This window comes from Hermetia illucens, chromosome 3 (genome assembly GCF_905115235.1).
Source record: "Hermetia illucens chromosome 3, iHerIll2.2.curated.20191125, whole genome shotgun sequence".
Taxonomy (NCBI): Eukaryota; Metazoa; Arthropoda; class Insecta; order Diptera; family Stratiomyidae; genus Hermetia; species Hermetia illucens.
In genome coordinates, this window is record NC_051851.1 from 15,766,765 (window position 1) to 15,789,909 (window position 23,145).

At 44.0% G+C, this 23,145-nt stretch overlaps 1 protein-coding gene and 1 pseudogene across 6 annotated transcripts in view; one reads left to right on the top strand and one right to left on the bottom strand.

The window, feature by feature from the left end:
• The window catches only part of LOC119650953 (sodium/calcium exchanger 1-like), a 540,060-nt gene that overhangs the window by 313,981 nt on the left and 202,934 nt on the right, over positions 1-23,145 (top strand). The gene's annotated exons all lie outside the window — the stretch shown is intronic.
• Positions 1,994-17,983, bottom strand: LOC119650790 (annotated as a pseudogene).

Below are 23,145 nucleotides of genomic sequence, written 5' to 3' on the forward strand. Positions count from 1 at the left end.
TCCATGTTGGATCAGGGCCTTGAAGTGTGTTAGAGCACTTCATTCAAGACCGTAACGGTACGCTAGGAGGCAATGTGGTCAGCATTGCGCTCGCCCGAGATTATTACCCTGATTTGACTCAGGTACTCATTCACAGCTGAGTCGACTGGTGTCCGACGTCAAATCACGATACAAATTCCACTGCCACCAGCGAGATTTGAACCGCGACCTTCCGTACGACAGCCTTGTGCTCTAACCACTCAGCTATCCGGACATTGATATCCAATAGCGCACACAATGCTATTTCTTTTGTTTCTATGGCATCCCGTAGTACATCCGTCAGCTGAGGCAGAGCAGTTCGATTGATGTCGCTGCTTCCCCACACTTCGTCATGGGCGTTAAGCACCGCAGCCGGGGACAAGTGGTAACGCCCTCTTCTTAAAGTGCTTCTCCAGTTTAGCTACTTATTCCGGTGGAACCCGGATGCCGTCTCCTGGGAAGTATCTCGATGCCACGACTGCCTCTCGAGTGCTCCTCCCAGCTTCCCGTGGAACTTGGATAGCTACAAGGTCCCCGGTCAGGAACTCTAAAAAACATATATATTTCAAATTTCGTTTAAAAATTATTCGACCTCTTGGTTTTTCACATCTTGGCACACCTCGACGTCTGCGCCAGATACGACCGGATTTAGCTCTCACTAGAGCTGAAATTACCGCCTTTTCTATTTAGCTTAAGATAGGAAATTATCAAACACTTTTCAAGTGATAATACAGCACAGCTTATCACAAATAATCGTGAAACACGTATGAAAAGGACGACGTTTGCTTTTCCACTCGGGAAAACCGAATATGTCCAATCCAATGCCGATCCACCGTACACATTTAAATATCTTTTTTGCGGCTGTGAAATCGTTTTCCCGGGCGGAAAACCACTTCGCAAGTTTCATTTTTTGACTGTCCAACTCATCTCCTGCAACGTTGTTACATCAGCCCTATATTCGAATAAGGTATCGGCTAGCTGCTTGACGGCTCCATTTCTGTACAGGGAGCGCACGTTCCATGAGAAAATGCGCATATCGTTATTCCTTTGTCGTTGCCAGATTAGTCGTTGTGTTATCAGTCCAGTCCGAGGCTCCTGTTGCGACTTCGTAACAAGTTGTTTTCCGTGTAAGTTTGTCATCCCTACCCAACCTTCAACCTGAAGGACCAGTTTTTAGGCGTGGGAGACCCGCCTGCATCCTTTTCCGTCTGTAGCCTTTCGTTAAGAAAGAACACCCAGCGGTCACCACGTTGAGATGGAGATAGGGTTTGGTAGTAGAGCTGTTGGTGTTGGTTGAGCGGGCGTTTCCTCGGTTTTATGCTCCATGGTGGGTACCAATCCACGTTTCGCTCTGGGAGCTATACTACCCTTCGACCACCAAAATTATATATAAGTTAAGAATATAAGCTCCCTAGCAGTTTGGTGTTTCGGTAGCTTTAGGTGCAACAGCCTCAGCACTGAAAGCTACGACTCACTCAGCACTAGCTGTGGCGGTTTGAAGTGGTTATTCGGTATCGACGATATGACATAACAGCCGACCTGGGCGATCGGCATTGGTGTTCGTTACAGATTGGGGGGTGCTGTTAATACTAAATGGCGAGATAGGGCGATGCTTGTTATGGAACGCCTATTGCGTTCTGTAATGAACTTATGGGAAATAGGAGAACCAGGCGATCATTCTAATTGGGCGAGAACGGCCTAGAGGGAAGAGCTATCCCAAAAGCCTAAAAAGTTGGCGAAATTTACTGCGAAGCTCCGTCCAAAGACTGAATCTACAACAAAGTACTCGGTCGACACGTTCTTGCACGCCTCTGCGCTAACCAGGCTCGGGAATGTGGGAGGTTCCTTTGAGCGCTTCTGCTGGTTTTCGATGCGTCGCGTTGCGTACGGTTAGCAAGGAACCACGCTTCTTGCACTATCAAACTCTTAACCAAAATCTCTTAGATCACTTGCTGTTCCGCGGAACGGGGACAGATCAAAATCGCTTCAGTCCTCTTTTCGCTCCAGCCTTAGCCTTCATACACTCTGTGCTAGCTTGTCGGATGAGCACAGTGATTTTCTTAAGATCACGCTGCAAAAACGACACTTTTGGTTTGCATTGTGATATCACCGGAATAATTGTAAAACCATAATGTCCACCGATCATCGGAATATCAACGGTATTCACATCAACTTTACATGAATCAGAAATTAATTTTCGAGCACGGACAATATCCAAAGTTGAAACACCGAAAAGACGACGGGGATAGTGTTTTCTTTTGGATTTTAGAATTTCTGCGGCAATTGGTAGACACGAGTTCACAGGATTTGTAATAATCACAATTAAAGCCTTTGGACAATTGTCCGCAATGGCAGATGTCAAATCGCGAAAAATACCAGCATTGGTGTTGAACGAATCACCCTCGAGTCCTTCCAGGTTTACGTGGCATGCCCATTGGGATAACAACTCCATCGGCGCCTTTAAAACAATCAGCAACTTGCCCTGCTCCAACGTATCCCTATTCAATCCTGGCTGTGTCGATGTGGGAAAGATCGGCTTCAAGACTCAGGACAGGGACTGCTAGACACCACCAGATGCTCCAGCGAAAATTCCTCGACCGTTCCCTCCCATCTTCACGGCTGTCTCCCGGTGTCAATTCCAACTTTTTCACATCCTACCGGCCAGTCCAGCTGTCTAACCAAGAACCGGTCCCCATGCCGCTACGCTCGCCTTGAACTCTGTTGAGGTAATGTTGCAGGAACATGCGCGTGCGGCTACGGATGCGGCAAATCATTCCCCATAATTCTGGCATAGTCTCCACTGGGAAGCGAAGTACTGCTCGTTGTGTTGCTGGAAGTAAGCCTCACCGCGACGTCTTAAAAAGCCTCAACTGCCACCGCGCGCACTCAAACCAACAGATTGTTGGACGCCCTCTAGGAATTCGTCGAATGTTTTCAATGGCGGTTGGACTTGGTGGCGAATCTAGTTCCAAAGTTTCACGCCCCATAATTAATTGCAATACGGCGTCCACAAAGGTGTTCGCAGGGTACACCACGTATGTAACATCAGTACTGCTGCTTAGGTTGAAACTGGATGTAGTGCACTTTGAGCCAAATTTATGTTTTCTGTTACACAGTAAGGGTTGCAAAAGCTCAAATTGTGCTCGTGATACTATCCTTTATCCGCATTAGATTCCAAGCTGATTCGAGGTAGCTCACTGTATTCAAGTCTGACAGTAAACGTGACTATATGAAAATCTGAAGGAAATACCAGTAGAACCCGAAAACAAACTTTGACTAATGAGCGTATAAATCACCACCATGTACCTATTACGCAATATGTTCCTAATTTTCTCTGCTCCACACATACGAATGACTGCATCCACCCATATTTATGAAGCACCCAAATCCGAGCAGCTGCAAAGAGTCCTTTCTTCCTTTCGCTTGTTTCCCATTTTGCATATGTACTACGACATGGTTACGAAAATAACAATTTTTTGCCTTCGCTCTCAGTACTTTGAGATACGATTGGAGGAAGCAGAAAAAAATGGCTGGTCGAGAGCAAAGCTAGTTGAATTATTTTTCCTTTCCTGTTACTCGACAACATTTTCCATAAATACACACATGTCATTCCCCTGGAATAAAATCGATCTAACCCATTTCCTTTGTCCTGTTGTTGTTCGCATTGAACAAATTTGCACCATGCCAGAGGGCAAAATATTAAATAGGAAACTTTTATCTGATCCATGTATGTTCGGAATTTCACTTCCTGTTTGGAAGTTGTACGTGGAACACAAACCCTAGACTACACTAAGTAAAACAATGACATCCTGCAACAACCTCTGAGCCAATGCATTGGGAAATTATAGGAAGAGTAAGTTTGTCAGTTGATACGTGAGTTATTTAAGGACGCTGCAGGTAGGATACGAATTTAGAGGGTCGTCTAGGGAAATACATAGGTTGATGTAAGTGTGCTCATTCGTCCTTTATGAAAGGCAACGATCAGTCTCTCTTGTTGCTATCATTAATTCCTCTATGTCATTTTCAATTAGACTGTACTCAATATCGTAACCACCGCACTTAACGCTGTACAAGCGATAAGCCCCAGACGCGGTACAAGTACAACCACTTCAGTCATCGCTCTGTCAATTACGATGAAGGATGCTCAGTCCTCTCTTCAGACTCGAATAACTCTTTTTCCTATCCCCCACATATTAGAGGGTTCTGGGGCACAGCTATCATTGGCATAGAGCTACACTCGCTTGGTTAAAGCCCCTTTATAGGGTAATAACCAAAATCTTTTAGTCCTGGAGTCTTCCAAATGATTAATTTTGAACTGTCACATTGACGGCCAAAAATCCTAAGGATACTATCCACCAGCTTTAGTCTAGCTTTGAAAAACTTACTCAACTTCATAGGACTCCTTTTAATCGACTCTCATTTTTCCATTTTCCATCAATCTCAATATGTATCACTCACGATCTTTTCAGACAGGCTCTGCAAACAACGTGTGCATTTACTAAATCGATGCTTTTCTTCGCAACTGAATCTTTGCCAGCTACCCCGGAGATAAAAAAATGGAAACCTTACGTTGCTTCCTCACAAGAGCTCTTTGAAATCTGTCTACGAACTCAGAAAATCCTCAATATAAATATTAGCTGGGTTATCTCTGAATGAATTGTACGGACTTGAATCAAGTGTGATTTTCAATTTGTTTCCTTTTACTTTTTAATTCGAAGTTCTATTCAGCTTTTATATGTGCTGTGCACTCGTAAATGTGCACTTTATCTGTGCTCGCAAGAACCCTTACTGCAGCACAAGAAATACTAGCAGCCATGGCACCAGGATTCAAAACGGAAACACATCTCCGTTTTCAAGCACATTCTGCACTTAATAACAGTAAGAGTGGAATAACCCCTCTCGTATGAGTATCATTACCGTCAGCGGCGAAGAAGATTCAAAGACCCATTCCACCATTCGCATAGATACCGCTCCTTCTGCAGCCTCACACGCTCAGAAAGTTTCTTATCCGTTAGGGCCATTTATCCTTTAAGTATCCTCCTACTGTGCATTTGGCATATTTTCGCTTCGTTAGAAATGTTATTCTCTTTGGAGCGCCGAACCTAGCCTGCACCAGATACTGCGAAAAGTCAGAGGAAGGAAAGGGTTCGAATTTCTGTGCATGAATATCAGATATTTTTGGGACTTGTAAAAAGCAGGCAGCGATGTAGACTACTTTCTGTTGGACAATGGCCAAAAAATAACCCTTCGCCCGGAATGTAATGGAGCAGATAGGATTGGTAGATTCGATGGAAAATTTTATGATTATATACCAGTTTCCGTACATGTTTAGATGAGATTTTAGTTTGAATCAAATTTTCATCTCCAGGGAAAGAACCCGGCTCAACATTTGTTTGGGACTAAATAGGAAAAGCTGGGTTAAATTTTGCCATAGAAATCGGGAAAAATACGTTCTGCAACATAAACCAATTTCAAAACCATATTCGCATATCTCCATCTAATATTTAAACATACTCCAATATCCGACGTATAATAACGAAAAAGGAAGACATAACTAACTTGGTTAGATATATAGCACGTCATTTACTTAATATATCTCACTATTTGGGCTATTGAAAACGATTTAAGATTGGTACTGGAATGTGAGCCGACCTCTCTTCTGAAAACGGGACAAAAGCTGAGGAACAAGACTAGAATGTGAGCAAGGTCCACCACAACGGTGCCGAGGTCCTCAGAGTCTTCTTTTTCTTTAGCGCTTGTCCTTCACAAACCGGGTGGGCTCGTCGTGATCGGTTTCGCCATTTGGTTCTATCAAATGCCTGATCTGGATGCAGTCGCGGGACTTTTAAATCCCCATCCAGCGTATCAAGCCACCGTTTTTTTGGCCGGCCATTTTGTCGTTTACCATGGACTTCGATGTTCCGACCAATCCTGGCGAATGAACTCTCGTTAGCCCGAATTATGTGACCACACTATCAAAGATGCCTTTCTCGCATTTGTTCCACGATTGCGGATATCCTCATTTCGGATGTGATCAAAACGAGCCACGGCACTAGTCCAACACAACATCTTCGTCTCCATTACCGCAAGACGCCGTTCATTGTCTCTTATAGTCAACCAACACTCAGAACCATTGAGAGTGATAGGACGGACGACATTGCTGTACATTTTAGGTTTGAGACGTTCGTTGATACGTGGATTACAAAGGACACCAGTTGTGGAACGCCACTTCATCCAGGTTGCATCAATGCGTGAAGCAATTTCATAACGCAGTTCTCCATCGGTTAATAGCATTGACCCGAGAATTCTGGTAATATAGGCTGAATATCCTAGACTTAAACGAAGTTAAATGGTAGGACTCCGAAGAGTACTCCCCTCATTCTAACAACATCGTGCTTTGATACTCTGGAAAGCCAAGTGGTAGTAAACACGAATCCAGTATCAGACTATTGCCTTATGACCTAGGAGCAAGTTTCTGATAGAATGTTGACTGTATGAGTAAGATTCCGGTGAGGATTAAAGAACATTACAATTGTGCTGTGTTGCGCTCCAAAAGATGTTGCCGGTATAGAGGAAAAGAAGTCTCAAGTCATAGTTTCATACTATTAAGTCTAAATATAACTGTAAAGGTTGCTTGCTCTTTCAGGGATCATAGGACGATCCCCTGGAGGCAGTTTGGTCAAGTTAACAAGACCAAACTGTCAGGCACTTTCGACGGTAACATCAGAACAACAGGCAAACTAAAGTCAGAGATCGTAGCTCTGGAGAAGGCATTCAATGTCTTGTGCCCCGCAAAATAGAACGAAAAAAATTGCTGCCATGGCCAACCTCAGGAAGCTGGGCAGGGAGGTCGTCAATATCTGCTACAGACACAAGGACCGTCTGAAGAGCAACAAATTGAACAAGAAGACTGTCAAGAAACGGTCCTGGCTGGATTATTGTCAGAACATCGAAACCAGCAGCGATTCTATGAGACTCCCTAAGATTCTGAACCACGAGCCCATCCTTTACTGAATCTTTTGGTGCGACCCTGGAGTTTCTAGTCCGGAAGCACTTCTCCTCTCAGCGGCGGGACCCCCACTTGGAGGCTATGCAGTCGCAGTCGTGTCAGATTATCGAATTGGTGAACATCTCCGAAATAATGGCATAATGCCAGGAAAATTGCAGAAACCACTCTTTAGAGAGTAGTAAAAATATTTTTCTTTTCCCGAAGGAAGGTGAAAGTTTCAAAAGCTACTGCTGGTTCCTGCCCCACGGGTATGTGGAACTCTCTGTTCTCCCCACGGGACTCTCATTTGGCATTACGTTGTGGAGCTGGATCAGAATTTATTCTGTGCTGGTGTTAACATTCGTGTTTCTCTCGCGTTCATTCTTCCGGCTGACTTCTTCCTGCCTAAGCTTCTTAGCAATGGCCGCAATCACCTTTTCGACTTCGATCTATATTCCTTTTGGGGGTGTAAAGTGCTCCCCAATTGTAGCTTCCAATGCCGCCCTTTGGACGTCGTCTCCAATATTTGGGCACTTTAGGTAATATGACGAATCATCATGCCCAAATCAATATAGATATGCTCGATAGCCTCCGTGTCCGCACAAGAATTTAGTTAGGTCAAAACCTACTTCGCCGTGGGTCTCTCGATCCATTTCCGGATATCTGTGAGTCCAGGGCCTTTTTCTGACTCTTCCCACGTCTCTTACCATTCCGCGACAGTTTCAGTTCGTGCGAGAGTGAGATATGTAAGATACGCCCGATCGTGAAGTCGTTGTCTTTCTTTCGCCAATGTATGTATATCGTGGCCAATAATTCCAAAATGGAGCATAGCGCGCCTTTCACGCATACGCCATCATTCCCGTGCTTCTGATCTACCCGAGAGCTCTACACTCCTCTTCTACGCCATCTGAATCTAGGGATCCCCCTTCGTCTGTGTGAAAGTGGGTCTTCCTGTACGGTACAACCAGGAAAGCATTCATCGTTAGAATATTAAAATCTACCTACCTCAATCGAACAAGACATACTTGTTCAAACTTTGTTCTTATAGCGCGTCGAAAAATCTACTGATCCTTTTTCTGAAAGGCTATAGCCTGAGAGGCCTGAGAATGTGACTTATCAACTGCCGTTTCCGCCCTCGAATCAACACGTCTATCGTAACTGGTCTCTAGGCTGACTAAGGTTATAATCTGAGATTTTCTCAGACGAGAATACAACGATGACATAGCAGGGACAAGTGTTAACGAAGACGTGAGCTTTTGAGTAACTGTGATGGTCACCTTATACGTTCTGCTCCAATATACCAACACAGAGAGAACATTCACGTGGAACAACCTCAACAATTCTGATTGTTAATGCGTCGACAGGCATCAAGCTGCCACCGTTTGCAGAAAGAACGTTTGCTAGATATACAGATTGATCAATGCCTTCCATGCCTTACCTTATAAACCAGATAGGAAGAGTGCGATAACCTGTCGTGCTGCGAACCTTCGTTTTGGTGATGTTCCTCTTCGATCTGATTCTATTTGCCTCGCTTTCCGAATACAAAGCCACTTGTTCAAGGTTGAAAGAGCAGGCAAATGTCTTAGCTGTGTTGAAATATTTGAAGACAGATGTCATGATTTATTGAGAGCCCCCATGTCCTCCGGACAAGGCAGCATGGACTGTTTTAATCAATTAACTGTGGGAAACAAACCAACTTTGCTTTGTAAAACTTTCCAAAATGATCCGAAGACTCTCGATTTTTTCAGTTCTGGAGGACACAGAACGGGAAAGCCTGCCGATTAAGCTTGCTCGATAGATTCCTTTCGCCCTTGTTTTGATCGTTGCCTTTTTCGCGTGTTGCACAATTTCCTAAATGGCCTGTTCACTACAAGCCCATAGCGCTATTTGGACTGTTTCGTATTTAACCCAAATGCCACCGCCATGATTCCGATTCAGCTCACTAACTAAGGTCAATTTTTTCATCATTATCAACGGCGCAACAACCGGTACACGGTCTAGGCCTGCCTTTCGTCCAATTCGATATCCCTAAAAGCTGCCTGCCATCCTGGCCTACGCCATCGCTCCATCTCAGGGAGGGTCTGCTTCGTCTTCTTTTTCTACCGTAGATATGGGGTAGGATCATCCTCATCTATACGAATTAACTGACCCGTCCACCGTAACTTATTCAGCCGGATTTTATCCAGAACCTGACCGTTCGGTATCGCGCGTACATGGCATCGCTGATAGATTTCGTCATTATGTAGGCTACGGAAGAGTTTATCCTCATGTAGGGGAACCATAGCCGGTCCCTTATGTTTCCAAAGCCATTAACAGCAGGTTTCACTTTTTGGCTGACTAAGAAACCTACTCGGAGCACATGGTTTACAGGATGTCCACTATAATATATGTTGTAGCGACTCTTCTCCAGGAAACCGGTCCCTGTCTAACGCATCGCTTGTTGCGTTGTCCGTTAGACGGGGGAGGCGAGTACAATGGGCCAACACGGCCTGAGTGCTCAGAAGCTGTAGCTTCTCCCCCACCATACATACACACACCCCGTTCTAACACCTTAATTTCGCAAAATCTACGACTGGTGGCTGCGTACTCTTCTCCCTATGGCTGTAGGTAGGTGGGCGTGTGTCTCGGACTGCGCCGAACGTTTTTGTGTCTTTTCGTTCTGGCGGACATTAACATTCCCATATTAGGCGCACACTTCCTGTGTCACTATAGGCTGCTTGTGGACCTGCAGAACAAGGCTTTGATAGACCCGGCACCTTCATTACATACGCCAGGGAAAATTTCTACCTGCCAAGATTATAATCTTTTGATAATTTTCGAGAATGTTGCCGACCACATCAATACTCCCTAATCTGTACACGCACTTTAACTCCAGAAGCTTGGTGTTGTGAAGAAAGAGTCTAAAGACTTGATGGAAAAGGGTATCTACAGCTGTTGGCCCTCTCCACTTCATTTGGCTCTAAGCCAAGGGGTGAATGACGACCATGTAGAGATTATAGGTCTTTGAATGCTGAGACAGTTCCAGACCGATATCTCATTCCACTCATCCATGATTTTGTGCACTCACTTACGAACTGCCGTGTTTTTACGACCGTCCAAGGCGTACTACTTAATCCCTGTCGCTCCCGCAGACATTCCGAAGACGGCTATCTCTACACTTTTCGAAATTTTCCAGTTCACTAGGATGACTTTCGGCGTGTGCAACGCTGCGGAGACTTTTCAAAGGCGGCACTCTATCTTACGAAACTTGAACTTTTGTTTCGTCTACAAGCATCATGTTTTGGTCACTTTCTCTTCAGAATCTGAGCGCTTAGAACATCTCGAGTGCATTTTTCAACGTTTTCTTGAGGCCGGACTTGTCCTAAACGTTGAGAGAGGCAGGTAAAATTTCTCGACCACTTAGTAACCTCTGACGGTATTCAACCTAACCCAGACAAGGTTGAGGTGATAAAGCGCTTTCCATCAGCCCTATATTGGAATAGGGTATCGGCTAGCTGCTCAGCAGCTTCATCTCCGTACAGGGAGCGCACGTTCCATGAGAAAATGCGCAAATCGTTTTTCCATTGTCGTTGCCGGGTTCGTCGTTGTGTAATTCGTCCAGTCAGAGGCTCCTTCTCCTTCGTAAAAAGTTGTTTTCTTTGTAGGGAGGACCAGTTGGTACAATTTGTCCCGTTTTTAGGCGTGGGAGACTCGCCTTCATCTTTCTCCGTCTGCAGTTTTGCACGTGTAGGTAGAGATAGGGTTTGGTGATAAAGCTGTTGGTGGTGGTTCAGCAGGCGCTTCGTAGGTTTTATGCTCCATCGTGGGTACCAATCCACGTTCCGCCCTGGAACCTATACTACCCTTTGACCACAAGAGTATTTGAGTGCGGGATGGTTCGGTTTATAAGTACGTCGTACTGGGTATATGTTGAGTATATATATATATATATATTAGGAATTAGTAATTGTGGCGGCGAAAGGGACAATTTTGATCTACTATAACTTTGTTAGTAAAAACAATATTTCAACCAAACTTTCCACTTAAAACCGAAATTAATACAAAATTTCAGGGATCAAGAATGAACTTAAAGGGGGTTCACATTAATTTTTTTGAAGATGATAATAAACTATCATTAATTTTATTTGAACAGATTCTCAATGGAGAGTATTTGAGGCCTAGACGTAAGGACCATCATAAGTTTTTCCAGATTTATCGGTTGGCAAGTTTGTGAGAACGGGTCCTTGAATTAACCACTTTCGGATCCGTGTACCTCTCTTCTCAGCAACCAATATCAAACTAATTTCTGCTTCGAAAAGTACTAATCGAGGCCTTTCATTTGGTACCCGGCATCGCTATATTTGATGAAAAAATTTGTGCACCCATCTTTCACTTGTATGGGGACTCACCTCCGCGCTGAGTTCAACGTGCAGAAATGTGCATGTGGGGATTCAGTGTTCCAACCTTTCTATTATACCAAAGTTTGTGTCAATGAGGACAGACTGACAGTGAACCAATGTCAATAAACCTTAAAAATATGCGAATACTACTTATTCTGTTGGCCTCCGTCAATTTACTGGCCGCTGGAGATAAATGTGTCAATATTGTTCTTCCTGGACGACTAATTTCTAGCAATATAAATGTTGGTAGACACATATACCTACTGGAGTCAAGCATTATTAGAAGAGGTAGAGAGGAGATTGCCTTAAGTAAGAACTGGTACAGGTATACTGCCATTCGAAGGAAAGTTCAGATCACTGTGCCGTAACTTACATAGTAAATATAAAAGCCACATTAATTCAAAAGTTTCAGTTTCACTGACTGCTTCTGCACCAAACTTCCATTAATTCAATCACGCTTTGATTAAACAGTTTCACTTATATCGTCCTTTCAGTCCATCCAATTTATCCGTACACAACACAAAGTGCTCGTTACATACAAGGACCTTATTAGCTTGAATCTGAAACGCCAACTAGCACTGCAATTTGCTCAGCACAAATAACTGAAAGACAAATATGGCGAAAAATTCAAAATGTTTACCAGTACTGAACGGGTAAATAGGGCTAGCAAAACTCATGCTGGAGGGCTTCTGTTTGTGAAGGTTTCATAGGGAAGTACGTACCTCATACGTATCTATGGAGTGGAATTGCAAATGGATTGAAATCGACAGATAACAAGCTCGGTAGCTAAATTTGACTTCTCTCGTGAGGTTTACTCAAACTATTTTATAATAATTGGAGAATTAATGGCTGAAGATATATGTAAATTTTCGGCAGAGTTTCCATTTTTTTGAATCTGATTAAATGACACTGGAAACCGACTCTTCTTTGAAAAGACATTACCAAGACATTACCAAAAGAATAACGGCATCAACCGGAAATTCGGCAGATAGCAGGCTTGTGATATAAATCAGAAAAGCAATTCAGAACTAGATAAAGTTTATAAGGGTTGCATAACAATTATATCCTATATTTAAGGGTTTATGCAAACCAGAACCATAACCGGTTCGCTGTCTTGGCTATTCGTCTGTCTCTTTACATTTCTCTCCGTCTGCCCTTCCGGAGGTGGAAATCTTCAAAAGACACTGGCATATATTTGTATCACTAACCCCTAATTGCGCCCATTTCTGCGCAAACCAGGCTTAGCTTTAATTACTTCTCCCTTCACCTAGCAAGTGCACTCGTGCTCACCGCTTAGCCTACATGGAATTAGCCTCAACATATTGTCAACTGTATTCCAATTCTCCTGGCACCAAGTCTTTCTCCGATTAGGCTTTCCAGTGCTACTGTCCTACCCAATTCCTTCTCCATACTTTTAATTTCCTCTGTAAATGTAGGACAAGAGAAAAAAGCACGCTCCGGATTCTCTGGGTTACTCGTATTGTCGCAACTGTGACAGTTAGGTGACTTCTCCACTTAAAAGTATAGAGTCATTGGCAATCAATCTGTAGGTCCATCGACTCCTTTACGTCCATTTCCATCTTTTTACCACCTGCTCAAGGATTCCTCCCTTTCAGGAACCTCCACATCGTCAGTCAAAGGGTTGGTCGGTATTATCCTGGCTATTACGTAAATCAAATCGTCTGAAACCGTTCTGAAACCACAACGCAGAAGCTGAATTGCTAATCTGATCAGCCTATAAAACTGTAGGAAGAGGAGTAACCTCCAGCATTGTCCACGTATTGTTCAATAGGCATATATGTAGCTATATATGGGGACGGATTATCAGGGGATTTACCGACTTTAGGCAATAATACTAGTTTTTGGCATTTCTATACCTCAGGGAAAATCTCATCCACCAAGCATGCCTTAAACAACTGCACAAATATGCTGAGTCTGTACTGACGAGCCAGTTTAAAGGATTTTATTGTTATGCCAGCAATACCTGTGCCTTCATACATTCACATTCTGGGGCCCCCATTGAAGTCGCCGACAATGGGTTTTAGTCTCCATCTATAAGTGTCCATGACCAGTCTATCACACACGCCTGGACCTCAGTCAAAGTTAGGTTTGCAGGAACATAGTGACTATAAATGACTATACCGTCTGTTTTTGTCCATATTGCTTTCTTACAATCGTGTATGGCGTGGTCACAACATTCTCACAAAGCTGCCTTACTAGCCATTCTAACCAGAATTACTATGGGGTTTACTTCTTCACCTCCAACATGTAGATGTTCTATGAGTGCAGGTCTTGCAGGTGATGATATGATTTGAATCAACTTCGTTTTCACACCGTAATTAACGCCGACTTTTGCATTGCGGTCCTTGCTAACGAAGTCCTCCTTTCCACCGTCGAACCTTTGAGTCTTTATTATATTCGCTGCCAATATGATGCTTTTCTTCACATCGTCTGCATCTGACAGGTGGATCAAAAATGCTCTACAAGTCCTTCCAAGATACAAAAGACATTAAAGGCATCATAGAGGTCTGACCGCGACAGACAATCCAGTTAATATGGACCTTCCCAAACTCCAGGAGCTTATCTGCTGTCTCTGTTAGTAGCCGGTTGTCGCTGCCTGTGTCCCACTACACGGCTTCATGGAGCGGATAATAGATGCTCCCTGTAAATCTGCAAACTAAATGCAGATTTCTGCCCTAAATGTTACCTCGTCCATACCCTTGCACCGGATAAAGATTTCATGCTTTTCAGGGCAACTCAGTATTTTTTATTTTTCATCTGACTGTGAAAGTCTTCAGTTTCACTCCCGCCAGCTCCTTTCTAGTGTCTCCATACCACAAATGATAATCGCCTCGGGGCGGATCTTCACTTTTCCCTTCCTTTTTAATCGTTCTTGGCTCAGCCTTACTTCAACGGTTACGTTTTTCGTCTGAACATCAACCCCTTTGCCGGTACTAGTATTTTGGCGCTAATTTCCCACTTACTAAAATTTTCGGCGTCTTGTTCAATGTGGACCACACAACATATTTTTTGGGCACCTATTGGTAGCCTAAGCGTTCCTCCTCATTTCCTTGCACGCTTTGAGATTCTTTCTCATGTTCTCGCTACTTATTATAATCCTCCCTGATAGTTCTCATTATATTTGATTGCATAGTGCGCTTTGTGCTTTGCTTCACGCATCAGCGCAATCTGGATGAAGTGGATTCTCACTTAGATCTGCGAACGAATGCTCCAAATCAAAAATTTGCCTCAATGGCGTCCGCCTTATATGGTTTTGAGTGTTACAGACAATGGACGGCGCTTCGCGATAGTGGAGAAGAAAATGTTGCGTTGCACTAACTACTGCTAACACGCGATGATCATGATGGTACCATGGGAACCGGAATAGCCCCTGAATTCACATACTTCACGAGAATTCCTGTTATATGTACGTTCAGCTCGGTTGTAGCGGTTGGCCCCTTAATTGGAGCTTCATGGGGGTTGTGGTTACGTTGAAGCGAACGGAGACCTTCGGGGCTCAGCGTGGTGTTGCGTTTCAACACAGGTGCCGTACTCCTTAGTTCGGTAGAGATTTAAGTAAGTCTTGCATCCACCAGTATGAATGCCATGCACTCGGTATAGACTGGTACCGTTGTAGCTTGCTGCGGCGGGGCTCTGATTGTGGTCACAAAATCAATCCGTATTTTAAGAAGACCGTGGGATAAAGTTCACAAGACAGGTTCCCACGTAAAACACCGTGACGTAACTGTCAGCGCAATGGAAGTCGAGGAAGCAATAAAACGAATGAAATCGGGGAAAGCAACAGGGCCTGACGACATCACATCTGAACGGAGAGCTGGGATCCAACACTGCGGCTCAGTGAATTCTTTAATTGGATTATTCAGGAAGAAGGAACACCATCTGACTGGCAAGAAAGTGCCACAGCTCCAATATGGAAAAAGAAAGGTAGTCCAGCAGAATGTTCAAATTACCGTCCTATCCGGCTGCTATCCCATACCATGAAGATTTTTGAACGCATTCTTGGCGACCGTATTCATGATGACGTCGAAATAATGGTGAATCGCACCCGATTTGTCAAGAGCTGCGGAACTACTGACGCAATTCACGTTTAACGGTTATTTATGGAGAAAAACCATGAAAAGCATCGCCATCATTACATTGCATTTTTGGATGTAGAACGAACTCATCTGCTATGCTCTCCGTGTCTCCGTTGTTGTTCATCAAGGAAACGCCCTCTCACCACTCCGCTTGGTTCTTGTTATGGACACTGTCACGCGTGACAATGATCTCGAGCAACTTGTCCAAAAATGAAACGATCGCCTTATGTAACACGGTCTTAGATTGAATCTGAATAAAACTGAATTTTTGACGACCGATCTCCATAAAATCGGTACAATCACTGTCAGGTTCAGTGAGCTGCCCAGAACTGAGCGATTTAAATATCTCGAGTCAATGCTATCAGCCAATGAAGAACTGCGTTATGAAATTATTTCATCTAAAATTTACTTCAATGTCGTCCATCTTATCGCTCTCTATGGTTCTGAGTGTTGGCCAACTATAAAAGACAATGAACGGCGTCTTTAGGGAATGGAGATGAAGATGTCGCTTTGGACTAGTGGCGTGACACGTTTTGGTCACATCCGAAATTAGGATATCCATAATCGGTATGAGATTGCACCGATCGTGGAAAAACTATGAATGGCAAAACCGATCATGACAAGCCCACCCGGGTTGCGTACGGGACAAAGGCTGAAGAAAAAGAAGAAGAGTGTAGAGTATCTCGCATGATTTGTCGACATCATACTATTTTTAATAAAATTATTACAGTTAAAAGTGATCTGTTGAGGTAACATGGATCATAATATAAATACTGAAAAGTTTGGTAGAAATCATACCATTATCAACGAAGAAACAATAGGTCAAAGTGATCTGCTTCGTCTGAATATAAGTGATGAGACAGCTAAATAAATGTACATATACACATTACGAGCTACGTACAAACGAACATCTGTATTTAGAATACTGACAGTTTCTCCGTTTTTCTTTTGGAAGGAGGAGTTAATTTCAACATGTGGCGATCACCCTTTACTGAATTAGACGCTGCATTGACACTTTCCCCTTCTCTGCTGTACGTTCATTGAGATCATAATAATCGTATCAAGGAAAGTTACATTTCGTCCTATAAGGACTATTGTGCCCCTTTGATGGTTACAACAACAGGAATTTCTGAGGATTTCAGTTGGTATTAAGTACTCTTCCAGGCGAAGAGTACTAACGGTTTCGTCCAGGGCAGAGGCAACTCATCGAGTCCTGTCTCAAATCCGACCGCGACCGAAGATGGTTACAGGTAGTAATCGCTTCCTTTAATTTAACCGGAAAACACCACATGGGCACGAATTATATTGAACGTAAAACAGGTCGGAGCCCAAATAAATATTCTCTCAGATTTCATCACTGTCCTCACAGTATCAGCAAACAGTGTCCGCATAGTTTTCCCAGCTGGTAGTCTAGCCTACAGTGACCCGTGACCCTAAGGTTCCTTTGCGATCGCTTTGGTTCTCCCCATAAGCACACTGGACTGCTGCGTTTCTGGTAAGTTCGCCCAGTATAGTTCCCTTCACCGTTCCTCTTCCTTTTTTGTTGTTATGATTGTAACCCTCATCTACGAATTCAGAAGGATTCTGGCCCATAAAGCAGAATTTTTGCTCTTTTCCTGGCCAGCTTGCCCGCCGCCGCATTGCCTTCTGACCCAATATGGAACCTAGAGCACCCAGAGTCACGCATATTCAATTTATTAAGGCACTCCCATACTAGTTTAGAGGTCACTTGATTGGACCTAAGTGACTTGACAGCCGCCTGACTGTCGGTTAGGATCACAATATTCCGCCTCCTATAATTGGTTTCCAAATTAAATTAGCTGCACCTATCTTTGGCATGGCTTCCTGTCTGAAATATATTGCTTTACTTATCTATTGGTTCGGAGTACGTTTTCCTTAGGCCAACGACCGGCATGACCGCTGTCTCGGCTGTGGAAACTCCTTAGTGTACCACATAATCAGGCGTGGTTTTAGGCCGTAGGCCAACGGCACGCTCTCCAGTTTAATATGCCTTGCACTTTTTCTTCTCGTGAAAATCTGGAAAACCACGCCACAAACATGTATTCCGGTTGATATTCCAAAAACATCAAAGCTTCAAATATAAATTTGTTATCCGACTAAAATGTCCTCAAAGGCAAATTCACAAGAAACTCAATTGTTTCATGTTAACCCACCGCTCTCGACATTTCAATCTCATTTTCCATATCAATTCGCCTTTTCATCTTTTTCGACGGAAGACCAACCGAATATGCATTACTGCTGGAATTGTGGAAAAACCTTTAATTTCCCATGGAGACATAAAAAGCTTACATTACCATGTTATTAATTTCGTATGCGAATTCCAGAGCATTAGCATATAAATGTGCGTCGAACACATAAACATCCTGAAGCATACCAGCAAGTCGACAGGCAGGAACTTCCACCGCCTGAATGGGTAACCAGATGACGGCGGTAACGGCTGCCTGCTTGTTGTAGGAGTCCTTTGGCTTGTTTCCAGCCATGTAGTTTGCTTGTCGGATGGTTGCGGGGATGAATTTTCGAGCCCCATCGCTCTGTTTGGATCCGTTTTTTTGGTAAGTGTTAAGTAAATGAAATGGATTTCTGCAGTGAAACATTTAAACATGTGAAAATACAGCGATTTCGATTGAAGATTTGGCTTTTCAATTCGAATGGTTTTAAGTGATTATGTGATTAACATGTTTGAGCTTAATGAAAATGCGAAGGGTTTGTGGAATTGTTTACTATATTCAGGATTTCCCAGGATCCCAATAAAACCACATATGATAAAACCATGGAAAAATATAGTGTTTTATTGCAGACCCCTTTTACGGAACAGATAATCAATTTCAAATCTTTAACAAGGTACTTTGGGGGGGGGAGGCAGTCAATCCCCTTCCAGTGGTGGTCACTAGCAGATCGGGGAGCATGTGTGAATCTCAGGATTCACTAGAATGTTCGAAAGTGAGATGGCTGTGCTTAATGGAGAACTGACGCCATTGATTCCTTTTAGGAGAGCCACGTAGCGTCGATCGAATTCTCCCGATGGTGTGGCAACTACCGGAATAGTGGAACCACTCTGAATGAAAGCACCTTCCACGTCACGGTATGAGGTATGCCCAATGAAAGAATCGTGTTATATCTTACCTCGGATGACGTGGTCTCCTGTGTTGGAATTACACGTCTGCCCCGATGATCGCTTATTGCATGACCTGTCAGGAGTATAGACGTCGCAGGCCCAAATTCTGCGTCATCGTGTGTGTACCAAACATGGCTATCAGCGATGCGTTGACTGCGTGGAGAATGAAAAGCTGGCGCTTAAGTTCCTTCCTCTTGACAACAGTTCTAGGAACCAGAAACTACTAACTAACTACTACTGAGCCGGATTCAGCTTTACCAGTTTCCTTGGTTGCTACTGCTGAGGGAGTACCTTACTCGTTTCATAGCATGCGCGTCGTACTACTGGTGATACCAACATCAGTGTGGGTTGGGGAACGAAGAGTTAAGACGTCTCAATGATTAACTGCTTTTACTTATCGACCATGAAGGCAGCAGCCTGGGTTTCGATTTATTATTTGTTCCGTGCTAAATTCTTTGCCACAGATTGATGTCTTTTTGAGAACCGATGGGGGCTGCGTTTGGCGTGTACCAACGGTGGAGGCAGAAGGCTACCTTCGTAAGCGCATACTTCTTGCTCTCCGGCGGGTTCAAGAGAAAGCCCCCTACCTCCTGGATGATCTCAGAGGCGGTGGAAAAAACAAACCAGGTCGTATTTATTTCCGTCCGACCGGATGCAGTGAACCTTGAAAGCTGCTTCCACTTTCAAAACCCTAGCCTGGGGTTCGTCTTCCAGAAAGATGAAAGATGGCAGCGCGATATTGCTTCGCCGAATTTCCAGTCAAAATCTGGTTCTCGAAATTCACGTTCGGGATTCCACAGACCTTGTAGTTGCACCTAAAGGAGATTTATCCCAACTGGACTCAACAGCCTCAATTAGAAGAAAAGGTGTGTACAGTATGCCCAACCCATAGGAGAATTGAATTTGCCAGTTGACTATTGAGCCTTAGACAACCAATTGAAGATCTCCCAACAATATGCATCCTAGTTCTTGTTTCGTGAAAGAGAGAAACATGTATATTGCAGCTTGCAGCTGAAGCTCCTGTATCTGCCGCAAAACATGCCGCTGGCAACAGGTGTCAAACCCAGTACAAAGGGCGATGTTCGCATATGGTCGACCTTCGGCTTGTCCGTTTCCTTTACCGAGAAATGGAATTGATGAGCCCTCGTTTGTGCAGCCTAGTAGGCGCGGACGTGCTTGAGCGGGTAGGGTGTCATGTAACTCCGAGATACTCATGATTCACATTCGAGCTTTCTGATACCTCCGCAGCCGAATATGGTACAGGACGACCAATCCGGCGAAGAGATCGCTAGTTTAGCGGGTGTATTAGAATCAAATTGCCAGCATTGGCTACAATGCTCATCAACGAATCCGAGTTGGGTGTTGCAGTCACTTTTATAAAATTATCATTGGTAGACACTATGGACTTGTTAGATTCACACAAACTACACATTCGTCGCATTTCAAGGGAACAAAGCCTGGTGATACAGACGGACTACGAGTATGACAAATCGAGGAACTAGTGAGCACAACTTCTCCTATTTGTTTTTTTTTTGAGAATTGTGGGGTCCCAAGTCCCCATCAACTTAATGCTGGACCGGACCAAATGAGGAGCAACTTACTCCCTCTTTTTTGGTCCACGGACCCCTCGTTTAGGGCTTACCACCCAAGCTTCAAAAAAGTGCTAAACCCTAAACGTAGGGTCCGTGGACCGAAAAAAGGGGTAGTAAATTACTCCCCATTTGGTCCGGTTCAGCATTAAGTTGATGCGGACTTAGGACCCCACAATTATCGTAAAAACCAAAAAATATTTTCAGCTCTGGCCAAGCTTTGGTCAATAAGGCGGATTTGCACTCAATATAATTCGTAGCCATGATTTATATAAAGGAGAACTCAACATCTGCGAGCCGCTTCGGTCACACTGCTCCCAGTGCAAAGGTGAGGCAGCGTCTGACGGTTTGCCTCTGCCCTGATAAGAAACCGTAAAGCCGTCATCATCTAATATTTCTTAAACCTCTCCTATGTTCTGGGACTTCCGCAGGCCTGACGATGGGAAGCCACTGGTGGTAGGGTGGTCCGCTTCTGGTAGTTTTTTGATGCACACACGTTACAATCAGGTTTATAAGTGTCCGGCGTGCCGCATTCATAGTCAAATATGGGGGAGGGGGCGCCCGACACATATCCCAACGATGGCCAGGCTCTCGATAGTTCCAGCACAGTTGAGCAGGTATTAACCTGCAGCTGATTATCATCCTTTTCGACGCTCGAATATGAAAATTTCGAATCGCTGGAGACCTCGCTCACGATAGGGTTGAGAGCGGGACGAGAGGAGGGATGGAGTGAAGGGTTCGGTCTCCGGGAAGTTCCAAACCAGAAAATCCAGTTCTTCAGATGCCTGATGAAACTGCGCTACGGTGCTAAGACGCTGTCTGAGCAGAGCTCTCCTAAACGGAATGCTCATCCTTGATCGCATCACGTCGAGCAGTTCGTCGTTGGCAAAGGGCGTGGATAGGCGGTCCTCCAGCTGTAGAATGACCTAGAGATACTCGTTGAAAGATTCACCCTCTCTCTGAAACTGGCTGCTCATGAGCCTTCGGATATATCCATCGGAAGCAGACTGATTGAACCGCTCTAGCAGTTCATCGTACAGCAGATTCCTGGGCAGCCCTACGTCGACAACGCCAATACTATTCTGTGGCAGGTCCTGCTAACAACAAGTGGAGATGCCGACTCAAGGAGTGAAACTGCCCTCCCGAGGTAAGGTATCTTCCGTCAGCCTTGCCGATCGACATCAAGTCAGAGGCTCCCGAATGCAACCGAGTTGGCACCCAACGTGAGGCCCGAGTTTTTGCATCCGTAACAGAGTTGGCGCCCAACGAGAGGCCCGAGTTGTTGCGTCCGTATCAGGTTGCCAGCCCTACCCAATCCCCAAGTTTGAGCACCAGTTGGTACAATTTGTCCCGTTTTCAAACGCAGGAGACTTATCTTCATCTTTCTCCGTCTACAGATTTTGATTAAGAGAGTACTCCCCCCCCCCCATCCCCAAAAGGACGGATGGAAGAAATACTATGTAAGGATGCAATCCGTCGTGAGTATTCCTTCCCTCGATCACGATATCCGTGCAGTAAATTGTATGAATATACGCGCGGTTGTCCATTCTTCTGAGGGTTATATTTACCGATCTGTGCTTCCATAGGAAGCTGATGAATTTCTCAACTTGTGGGATGGTTCCACCACTGTGGTTGAAAATCCCCATAATTATTACCCAGAAATATATTGCATTTCAGTAGATTGGAATTAGCCTTTTATTCCAATTTGCATACTCAAAACGCGCTAATTAGTATAGGAAACCGATAATATCCAATCATCCTTTTGCGGTTCACGTAATCCTGCTTAATTCCACGAAATCTTTCTATTTAAATTAATGAACCAGCAAATATTGAAAGCTCGTGAATTTCACCAATGAACTGCGATGATGTTTCATTATTTGCGGGCAAATTTAACAACTTCCATTCAATTGCTCTGTGACGATGAGTGTAATAAACATTTACGGGTAATGGACATCAATAACTTATCCCAACCCGACCGCAATCAGGATAAAACGCCAGAAAGCCCTGTGCATTACGACGATGGAACCGTGTCAACATTGATCCTATAACCGTTGATTTTCACAGCTCATACGAACTCCCTATGCGAGGACATTCATGCACGTGGACGCAATATACATACGGATATATGCCTAGGGTTGGAACGTCGTACGATAGTTGGATCATCTAAATAGAGCCCCAACAGCATAACGAGAAGCACCATCAGCTGAGATGGGAAGAAATCCCGAAATACATAAGAATCGTCCTGGAAAACGTGGGGGCCAAATTCGCCCCTGATGTTCCCACCCTGGCCTCTGTCGTTTTGTATGGGGCTAATGGCAGTCACTTTTTCACGATTTTAATAAACTCCCAGAGGCATTTGTAACCATTAGACTGAGTACGTGCCTATAAATAAACGTTTAGAGAGAACGTCAACGTTTATAGAAGCAATAATGGATCTAATGGATTTTAGCGTTTTGCAAGAGGCGAAACAATGAATTTCCTTTCACACAAAAAGTTGAGAAAATTGAATGGGATGTGATTCGAATTTAAATAAATTATGACAAATTGAGTTACTAAGTTTTCCGTTGTTCGGTAGATTTGGCCGTTACAATTTGGGAGGGTGGTCCTAAGAAACTACCAGCTAATTGTGCTTTTTAAGAAACGTGTTCCTTAACAGCAAAATAAATGGCTCCATGGAAGAGTGGAACTTTACGGACGGAACTACATTTAGGAACTTTTGCTAAAGTTTTTCCTTGAGCAACTGGCAATTCCCACTTGTTAATTAGACGTTCTCACGGAAGTTTCTGAAAATTGTGGATTCACACGAACAAGTTCCCTGACCATCTACGAGTGAATGTAACCGAAAAGGAGGAATTCCACTGAGGACGCTGGTGATGTTTAAAAATACAACCAAAACTATAATCCAAGAAGTTCCCAGACAACCCCCTGGAAGCATACC